Here is a 10,960-nt window from a genome sequence, read left to right as displayed (position 1 = left end):
CAAATAAACTGAAGATTCTCCTTCAGGCTTGTTTATTTTTTCTACGCATCTTCAGAATAAGACCCAGGATTTGGCTAGTCATTGCTAAGTAAGACTGTTAAGCCCATAAAAAATACTGGCATAAAAAAAAACAAGATTTATTATTTTAAAAGCGATTTTTTCCTTACACTCTTAAGCTAGATGTTCACCAGACTCAAAGCTGGTGGCCAAACTGAAAACTTGAACACGTATGTCTTCAGTTTTTTAAACAAAATGCTCCTTTTCATTTGGCATTTTAGCATTATTAATAGAAAGATTAATGTCACCTCAAAGCAAATTAAGAAGATAATAGTTCCAACGTTTCCTCTGAGCCATTCTTGTTCCCCAGACCAGAAAATCATTTCTAAGGGGAGATGCAAAAGAGCAGATAAGACACCACCTAAGGTGAGGGGGTCCATAAAAATGCAGGTGTGTATGTACATGCTGAAAAGGACTCTACAAGCCCACCCACATCTCCAGCCATAGCTCAGCATCTGCACTTAGCAAAGTAATCACAAGCTGAAATATCCACATATCCGAGTCAGTCTTGATCACAAATACTATGCACCGTGTCAATCAATGCCTTTGTGTGAGACCACACTCCAACATACACAATCTTGATAGGTTCAGTAGACAATTAGTATGTTGTGCATTTTGTTGGCCTAAATATTGTTCTCACATGTTCCAAGTGGTGCTGAAATCTGATTCCTTGCAATAATTTGATATTGCACTTAAATGAAATGTACCTTTAGAAGCCTGGTTCAGCGTACTGGGCAACTGATCTATGAAAGCAAAGCTGAAGGCTGACAAAAAGAAAAATCTGAGAGTGTCAATTCTTTCTCTCTGTCACTGTTAATGACAAAGTAGAGTTAAACTGCACAACCAGACATGAATTTAATATTCATTCAACAAATATTTTTGAGCACCTAGCACTCCTAAAATTGTTGGATATACAGAACTTAAGAAACATTAAAAAATAATAAACAACCTTTGTTATCATAGAAATTACATTTTAGAAGAAGTAAGAAGATAACTAATGGGATAGGTAAGTAAAATAAGTAGAATATAAGTAAATAATAAAATACATAGAACATATAGGTGGTAAGTACTATGAGAAAAATAAAGAAGACAAAAAGATAGTGATTGCCAGGGTTAGAGGTAGGGCAGGGATTCTGCTGCAAATAGGGTAGTATCAGGGAAGACCTCATTGTGATGGTGACCTTGAACAAAGGTAATGAGAAGTCAGTCACAGTAATATCTGGGAGAGAAGACTTCCAGGAAGAAAGAATGGCAAATCAAAGTGGGGAAGATGTGCAAAGTTTGCAATGGTTATGTAGGTTATTTAAGGGTTATATTCTTAGTGACATCAGAGTACAATCTTCCTGGACTCCTTCTGAAACAAGAAGAGATATACATCTACACAAATATGAAAAATCCTATATACATAAGTACATAAGTGTTCATGTCTGTTACCTTCACAGAATATTAAAGGATAGTGGGAAGTTTGGGATGGGTCACCAAACTCCCTGATTTTTAAGTCCAAGAAAGGAGCCCTAAAGGGATCAAATGCTTTCTCAAAGTCACACCCTTATCTGGGTGGCAGAGCCAAGGTCAGAACTCCAGGGGTCCTCACTCTGGAATTTTTCTCTTACTTGAATTAATCATAATAAACACTCTCAATTCATTCTGATTATGGTGGGAAATCATGAGCAGTGTAAGGAGAAGAGTTCATCATCTGCTTTACTTTTGTAAAGGCTCACTCTGGCAACTATGTGGAGAATAAATGTTAGGGAGGGCACGGGTAGTCACAGAGAGACCAGTTAGAAAGCTGCTGTGGTGGCCTCTATACCTAGAAAAATATCTGTCAAATCAATGAATGAACATAGCTAAGTGCTTCACAAGAGATCAAATATTGTTTCTTAAAAATTATTTCCTAAATATATTTTTTTTCCTAAAAGTGTCTGGCACTCTATATATGCATTTGGAACAGTTGGAGATACCAAAGGAATAATAAAAATATAGCCCCTGAGGATATTCACTTCAGGGAAGATGGAATAGGGGTGCTTTTCCCTATCACTCCCACTAAGTGCAACTAAAACCATGGACATTATATATAAGATAAAAACAAGAAGACTGAAAGATGGAGAGAGGCAGCAGACTACACAAAGACTTCAGGACCCTAGAAAGATAGGATGGTGAGTCCCTGGGTTCTCTTTCTGAAGTTGAATAATATGACAACCCAGAAACATCCATGGACACAAACAAAATAAGCCCCAATGAAAGCTCGCTCTCCCTAATCAAAGGACTAGGAAAAGGGCAGCCTAGAAATAACACTTTTAGATAATAACTGCTCTACTCCAGATAAATACCACAGAAAAAACTATGGCCTCACTCCCATACCCACCAGGCAAAGGACAATACAGAGCACCAGACTTCCAGCTTCATGAGGCTGTAATGAGGTGCCCCAACAGCCCTGCCAGGGTGGAGTCAGTGAGAATCAAGTAGTGAGCTGGGACTTTCATCTCCTCTGGCCAGAAATAAGTTCCTCCCATAAGGTCAGTAAAGACTGCTGGAAGGCTTGGAATTCTACCTTCTTCCAATAGTAACAAGGCACCCCCTCACTTCCTCCCCACTGGGGTAGCATCAGAAGGCCTGGCAGAAAGTAAGGAATTTCACTATACCTACACTGTGGTCTCAGTAGAGACCACATGGTATGCCAGAACTCCCATCCCTCCCTGCAGTAAGGTTAGAACAACCCCTCCACTGAGCTGCCAGAAGAGGTTAAGTGGGAAACCTGAACTTCTAACTCCCTCTGGCAGCAATGAGGTAGCACTGTCCCCTCCCCTGACAGAGTAGTGTCAGAGAAAGCCAGGTAAATCAGAAGGCTTAAGTAAGACCCACAGTGTCACAATATAATGTTCAAAATGTCCAGGTTCCAATATAAAATCACTCATCACACCAAGAACCAGGAAATTTGAAACTGAATAAAAAAGAAAATCACTGAGATGACAAAGATGTTAAAATTACCTGGCAATGATTTTAAAGCAGTTTGTATAGAAACGTTTCATTGAGTAATTATGAACACTCCTAAAACAAAACAAAACAAAAAAATTAGAAGCATCAGCAAAGGAACAAAGTCTCAGCAAATGAATAGAAGATATAAAGGAGAACCAAATGGAAATTTTAGAAGCAGAAAATAACCAAAATAAAAGTCTCAGCGAATAATCTCAACAACAAAATGAAGGGGGCATAAGAATGCATCAGAGAAATGAAAGAACAATAGAACTTACCCAATATGAAAAAGTGAGAAAACAGATGGTAATAAACAAACAAACAAACAAACAAACAAACAAACCGAGCCTCAGGGGCCTGGGAGACTATTAAAAAAACTTCACATTCGTGTCACCAGAGCTCCAGAAAGAGAGCGGGCAGAGCTGAAAACGTACTCAAAGACAAAATGGCTTAACACTTTCCATATTTTGGCAAGAGTGATAAACTTATAGACACCAGCAAACCTATCCTAAAAGAATGGCTCCAGGAGGTTCTCTGAACAGAAAGGAAATGGTAAAAGGAACAAACTTGGAATCTCATAAAAGAAGAAAAAAGCATAGTAAGAAAACACAGTAAGAAAAAAAAGAAAAAAAAAAACACAGTAAGTAAATACAATATAGTTTCTCCTTCTATTAAGGTTTCTGAATTATGTTTGACTGTTGAAGGAAAAAGTATAAAACTGTCTGATGTGGCCCTAAATGTATATAGAGGAAATATTAAGCCAATTATAAATGGAGGAAGGTAAAAGGACATTAGCGTAGACTGTGAGCACTTATGTACACAAAATATAGTACCTACAGCAACCACTAAAAAAAAACTAAACAATATGATACACTCAAAAACACTATACATAAGTAAGATACAACTCTTAAAAACTGTGCAAATAGTCCACAGAAGTCAAGGAAAGCAGAAATAAAAAACATAGAACCAACAGAAGAAAAATAAATAAAACAAGCCCTCACCTGTCAATAATTACATTAAATGCTGTATTGGTTTTCTGCTGCTGCGGTAATAAATTACCATGAACTTGGTGGTCTAACCACACACATTTATTATGTTACAGCTCTGGAGGTCAGAAGTCTGACACAGGTCTCACTGGGCTAAAATTAAAATCTAGGAGTCAGCAAGTCTGCATTCTTCTATGAGAGCTGTGAAGGATCTGTTTCCTGGCCTTTTCCAGCTTCTAGAGGGTGTTTGCATTCCTTGGCTTGTAGCCCCCTCCTCTGTATTCAAAGCTAGCAGACAGGTGGAGTCTTTCTCACACTGCATCACTCTGACCTCTTCTGTCTTTCTCTCCCACTCTTCAGGGCCTATATGCTTACATGGTGCCCACCCAGATAATCCTGTATCTCCATGTCAGCATCAGCTTATAAACAACCTTAATTCTATCTGCTATCCTAAGTCCCCTGCTATGTAAGGTAATATATTTTTCATACAAGAATATAGGTTCTGGAAACTAGGATGTGGATCCAGGATTCAGGAATCCAGGACACCTAATTTTTGGAATTTAAAAATGCCAAACCAGATTTTTTGTTTGTGGTATATTTTAAAGCATTATATTTAGTAAATGAATCCTTATAAGAACAAGGAAATGCAGTAATTACATTATTCACAAAATAATGACATAAACTATGAACACATGAATTTAGAGTATACTTCAAGGAATCCAGTAATGGGACATAAGGTAAACCTGTCTCATAAATGCATTCCTCATTATGCCTGTCTTAGTACACATGAATATACCTATAGTCTTATTAAGAAATAATATCACAGGGGCACCTGGGTGGCCCAGTCAGTTAAGCATCTGACTCTTGGTTTCGGCTTAGGTCGTGATCTCGCAGTTTGTGGGATTGAGCCCTGAGCCCCATGTTGGGCTCCATGCAGACAGCATGGAGCCTGCTTGGGATTCTCTCTCTCCCTTTCTCTTTCTCTGCCCCTTCCCCATTCTCATTCTCTCTCTCTCTTTCTCAAAATAAATAAAACTGTATTTAAAAAAAATATCACAAATATGCATTCAGGAATCTGTAGATCAGAAAACATAAGATAAATCACCAATATTCTACTCTAATATTTCTGTGGAAGATGTCTCAACCAATAATAAGTCATTGAAAGTCACACTTTTTCCTAAGTCACTATTTGCAAAACTCTGTGCATAGCCAAAATGGTCTACCATTTGTGTTATTATCATAATCCCATATTATGAAATTGCGTGAGTATTCCTGGGTATGACAGTCATGTCTATTACACATAAAAATGCCAGTATGCAAATTGAGCAGATAAAGAATCAGTTACCCAATACACATGCACAAAATGCAAGTTTTGCTTCGGAAAACAGTATCAACAGTATACTATGGTAAAACTTAACAGAATTATCCTAAAGGGAAGACATCTGACTGTATAAATCAAGAATTTGTAACCTCTATTTCCACTATCTCATCAGCCATTGGTTTGGTTACCACAGAGGCATGCAGCCCCCATGGAGATTACTCTTGCCATTAGTTCTATTCCAGAACCAGATGGGAACAGATTGAAATAGGTCAAGGTAAAAAATGTTACCAGATCAAGGGTCTGCCTCTGCAAACCTGCTGTCTAGATTCCAAGCTTAAAGGGCAATTTTGTGTACTTCAAGCTAGAGTGGATTGCAAGAGTTCCATTTTTCTATCCTGGCAGGCTCAACTGATGGACACAGTCTTCCCACAGGTACAGTGAGAGGTTCATGTTTGGTTCACAGGGAGGACTCTGGGTGCAGCGGAATGGGTGGTTTAAGTCTTTGTTCAATTGCCATGAGTCATGTACTCTTAAAGCAAGTCACTTCATCTCTCTGAGCCTCAATTTAATCATCTGTCAAACAGAAATACTGGCTCAACCTCAGAGTTATTGGAAAGGTAGAGCGAAGTAATGTGTAGCAAAGAACGTGGTAGGTATCAGGCCCTCAGTAAATGTTAGTAATATCAATGATAGCTGTCTGTTTCAAGCAAGAGTGCCAGAGGGGAGATTCAAAAGAGAGCATCTTCCTGGTTCCTCAACTTGAGAAAATGGAAGAATAAAATGTCCAGCCCTGGGTGATCTTATGGAGCTTAAAGATCAATCCTGGGTTATAAACAGCCCCCGTCACCATGAGTTCCTAGTTGATTTACTATCCCCATTGCACTCTTCCAGTACCAGGAAAATGGAATTACCCCCTACTAAGTTTCTCGCCACTAATAATAAGAAGTCAAGAGGTTACTTAACCTTCACAACTGCCATAAGAGGTGAATAATAGTATTTACATTTAAAAGACTGAAACTCTGAAAGGTTGGAAAACAGTAAAAACTTGAACTGTACTGTGTCTCATGCCAAAGCTCATGCCCCCCTCCTCTAAACCATACTTCTTTGTGATTCATTTCAATATCAGCATTAATATTATTCTGAAAATGACCCAAATATCACTAATACCTAATATTTACTATTTATAATATGCCAGCTGTTTTCATACATTAACTTATATATTTCCTACAACAATCTGTGGAATAGGTGCTATTGTCATCCTTATAACACAAATGTGAACACTGAGACCCAACAAGTTAACCAACAGTTTTGCCCAAGGTCAAATGACTGGTGAGCATCAAGGTTCAAATTCAAATCCAGACAGCCAAGCTTCAAGTTTCATCCAAGGTGTTCTTGACCATAACTAAAGATGGATGTACCAGACAGAGCCATGATTCTCAACATTCATCATACAACATTCTCCCCGAGAGATATGGCCAAGAATTATAAACTTCATTAGGAAAACAAAATGATTTGCCCAAGATCACATAGCTCCAAGACCAGAACTTAAACCAGGGCTTTGTTGATTATTAATAACAGGTACTATTTACAGGGCGCCTACCAGATGCCAGGCACAGAAGTAGGTACTTGATGTCTCAGAACAACCCAACCAAGTGAGTATTATTTTCTTCTTTTCATAGATAAGAAAATCAGAGTCAATAGTTACGGAAATTACATGAAGCCAGGTAGCCAGTAAACTGGGAATTTGGGATTTGAACCCATATATTTCTATCTCCAAAGTCCATGTTCTTCCAAACACCTCAGATTATTCCCTGTGCCTCACTCAGTCTATTGTTCCCTCCACTATTTATAATTTATTGCTTTTACCCAAAAAGAAATAATTTATTTCCCAAGATCTTATTTCACAGCCAGGGTATGCACAAGTTTTTTTAAGATGGAACAAAAACATTGCAAGGAACAAAGATCTTCTCTAAGACTTTTTTTTCCTTTATCAAATTGTATCTAGCATTATTTCTTACAAATTACTATATTTTTCCTTCAGAAGAAAATGCGCCCACAGATCTTGGAATTTGTGAAATGCTCATTATATGCCAAAATCTTAAATTAGATGTTCTCTAGGTTGAAGTGAAATGATCTCACAGGAACAGAAATTTGATAGGTATTTTGATTCAGATATAAGGAACTGGAGAAATCACCCTCAATTTGAAAGATGAAGATGAGAATTTTGAATATCTGGTAACTTTTTTTACTCTCACTAAAAAGGAACAGAATACTCCTGGTCCAAGGGTACCTTCACAATCATCTACCCCAATCCTTATTTTATTGATACATGCTTGTTTATTCAGAAAAAGGATTTGAAAGAAAGAACATACAAAAAAGACAGATGAACTAGAACACTAAAGATAAAGAGATAAATAAGAACCACATAGAGGAAGGTAAGAGATCATCGGGAGACTAAAGAAAAGATCATAATTGTACTTGTTTATCGGCTCCATTTTGGCAGCAAAGGCAAAAATAGAAAGTGTTATTTGCATATAACAATTTATCTTATATAATAATGTGAAGAGAAGAGCCTATATATAACATATATGGTTCAATATTATATATATGAAAGGCTAAGGTAGTGCCTAACATAAAATGAGTTGCTTGGTAAACGTTTAACTTCTTCCTGCCTCCCCTTAAAGGAGTCTTTTTTCTTTATTTCACACCAATTCAAGATTAAAGAGTACTATCCCCTTCTCAAATAATATGGTTTTGAGACTATTTTCTCCAGGGAATTGTTCCTGAACACAGTTCTTTCCTTAAAATAAGTAAATTAACTCCTATATGTAAGACAAAATTCAAAAAATAAGGGATAAATTCCTAATAACCTTAAATTGCTCAAAGGACTAGATTTAAGAAAAGAAAGAGGATGGGGCACCTGGGTAGGTCAGTTGGTTAAGCATCTAACTTCAGCTCAGGTCATAATCTCTAGGTCAGTGAGTTCAAGCCCCACTTTGGTCACTGTGCTAACAGCTCAGAGCCTGGAACCTGCTTCCGATTCTTCGTCTCACTCTCTCTGCACTCCTCACCCCTCTAACTCATGCTGTCTCTCTCCGACTCTCAAAAATGAATACATGTTAAAAAAAATTTTTTTAAATAAGAAGAGAAAGAGGAAAGGAAGAGAAAAGGAGAGAAAGGAATGGAAGGAGAGGACAGTAGAATATAATTATATAAAATCAGCACCTGTGTGCATATTTACAAAATTGTACATAAATTTCCTCAAGATCTCAAGATTCAGTTGACAATATTTTCCCCCTAACTACTCAAGACAATTCACCCACAAGCACCCAGAGATTGCAGGAAAGTCACACTTATTTACCTATAAACATGGATGAGGACTAGTGACATGATGCAGGCTGTGACCATTCTTAAGAGCTATACGCATTTGAGGATTTCAGTACTTAATCAAATAATTTTATACATTTTAAGTGTTGGTTCACTCACTCAAAAGTTTTAATAAATGCAAAAAGGGCTGAAGTATATGAGAATTTCAGACCCTATAGATGAAATCCTAATGAAACAGAGACAAGATAGAATAATGCAAGGCTGCCCAATTAGCACGCCACTTCCAAGGGTACAGGTGTGCCAGCAGGGCACAGGTCATCTGAGATAGTGGCCTCTCAGCCTCAAGGCTACTGGACCAAGCAACCTTGCTGGTTTCCCCAATGTGTAAAAATTCTATAATTTTCTAGGAATGAGAAAGGATGGGAAAGCATCAAAACAACAACAGTGAAGATGGAAGAAACATTGATGAGAAGAATGATTTGAAATAGAAGGCAGAAAAAGTCACTGGAAAACCAGTTGCAAGTAATGATAGAGATGTAGCCAATTCAAAAGAACACAACGATTAGAAATATAACTTATAGTTGTGAGCATTTCCAGACAAAATAATGGGGTGAAGAGTTAAACAGGCATAAAAGTACATCAAATGGTCTAATGATGGTAAAGTGCCTGAAACAACAACTTTATTATAAAGTCTGCATCTGGGATACATGCAGATGCATATTTTGGTTTGGCTCAGTTTGGATCTTTTTCTTGCAACTACACAACTCAAAACTGCATATATTTCAATGTACCCTAAGATGAAACCACTAACCGGACACAGTTAACCAGCTTTTAATTATATACACAGCCAGATTTTAAAATGCATTATTTTTTATTGGTAACTATAAAAATCTGCTTGAATACAAATATATATACTATTCTATGAACTGATAATTGGTAGTATTTATTATTTTAGTGAGTATAAAATTCAAATTTTAGTCCTTGGGGCACTAAGGAAAACAAAAGATTGGCTAAGTTACAGACTTTTATTTACGCTTAATTTAGATAATCATATGAAGGTTATTTCTTATTAATATTCAATGTTAATTCAAACAGTAAAATACCTTTGAGAATGTTTACAATGGTTGGAAATCAAAGTACTTTCCTCATTTTCAAAACTTTTTATTCAATCCCAGATGTATAGGGAAAATCATTCAATTAAACCTCCTAAAAACTATTTTTACTTTTAAGGTATAACCAGTCAAGACATAAAGTCTTCACAGTCCTTGAATACTCTTTGCATTTCTTTATTTTTAAAGTAATATCAAAACTGAAAGAATAAAATCAGTTAGTTCCGAAATCACAATTTTAATTGCTTAGTTTTCCCTAGTCCTCAACATCAGAGTATTTTATTTTAACCAATATCCAGATAATTAGCTAATATTAGAGTCATAAAGTACCACCAGTATTGTTGTCGTTGTTGTTGTTGTTGTTATTATTATTATTATTATTATTATTATTATTAAGGAATTCTGTGGAATTTTTAGGAATGTTTGTCAAAGTTACTTTTCTGTTATCTCTACATAAAATAAAGTTAATTCAATAAAAATCCCAAAAACCATACTAACATTCTAGTATGTTCTTATTGATATTTGTCTTACACATTTTTATTGTTTTACATAATTAACATCCTATAATTTTATATCATGCTTCCTAACCTAATATTATAAGCATTTCCTATCTACTTTATTGTATTTCAACTACATTATTTGTAATAGTTATGTATTAGTTCATCTTACAACTACATTATAATTTATTTCAGTAGTCCACTACTGTTAAACATTTTACAGCCATTTATAATATTTCATTACTGAAAACAATACAGACTTCCCTACTCAAAACATTAAAATGTGTACTAATACATAACAAAAAATCAAAATATAAAGCTATTTTAATACATAGTCAAGTGTACAAGATAGGAAAATTCCTAGGTGCCAGAACCAAAGAGAAAACTAAAACTACTAAGGATAAAGAGGAGATGAAACCACTCACCAGGGGTATCAGAATCAGATATAGGCTATAGGGGCTGGAAGCTGGAATTTAACATGTTAGGAGATAGGAGAGGAGAAGTCAAACCCACAAGAGTCAGAACTAAGCTTTGCATAAAACCAGGAGCCATAAAAGGCTGTGCTTTCTTTTTTTTTTTTTTTAAGTGTTTATTTATTTATTTTGAGAGAGAGAGAGAATGATCAGGGGCGGGGGAGAGAGAGAGGGAGAGAGAGAATCTCAAGCTGGCTCCATGCTGTCAGTGCAGAGC

Source organism: Acinonyx jubatus, chromosome C2, assembly GCF_027475565.1.
Source record: "Acinonyx jubatus isolate Ajub_Pintada_27869175 chromosome C2, VMU_Ajub_asm_v1.0, whole genome shotgun sequence".
Taxonomy (NCBI): domain Eukaryota; kingdom Metazoa; phylum Chordata; class Mammalia; order Carnivora; family Felidae; genus Acinonyx; species Acinonyx jubatus.
This window is presented reverse-complemented; position numbering follows the sequence as displayed.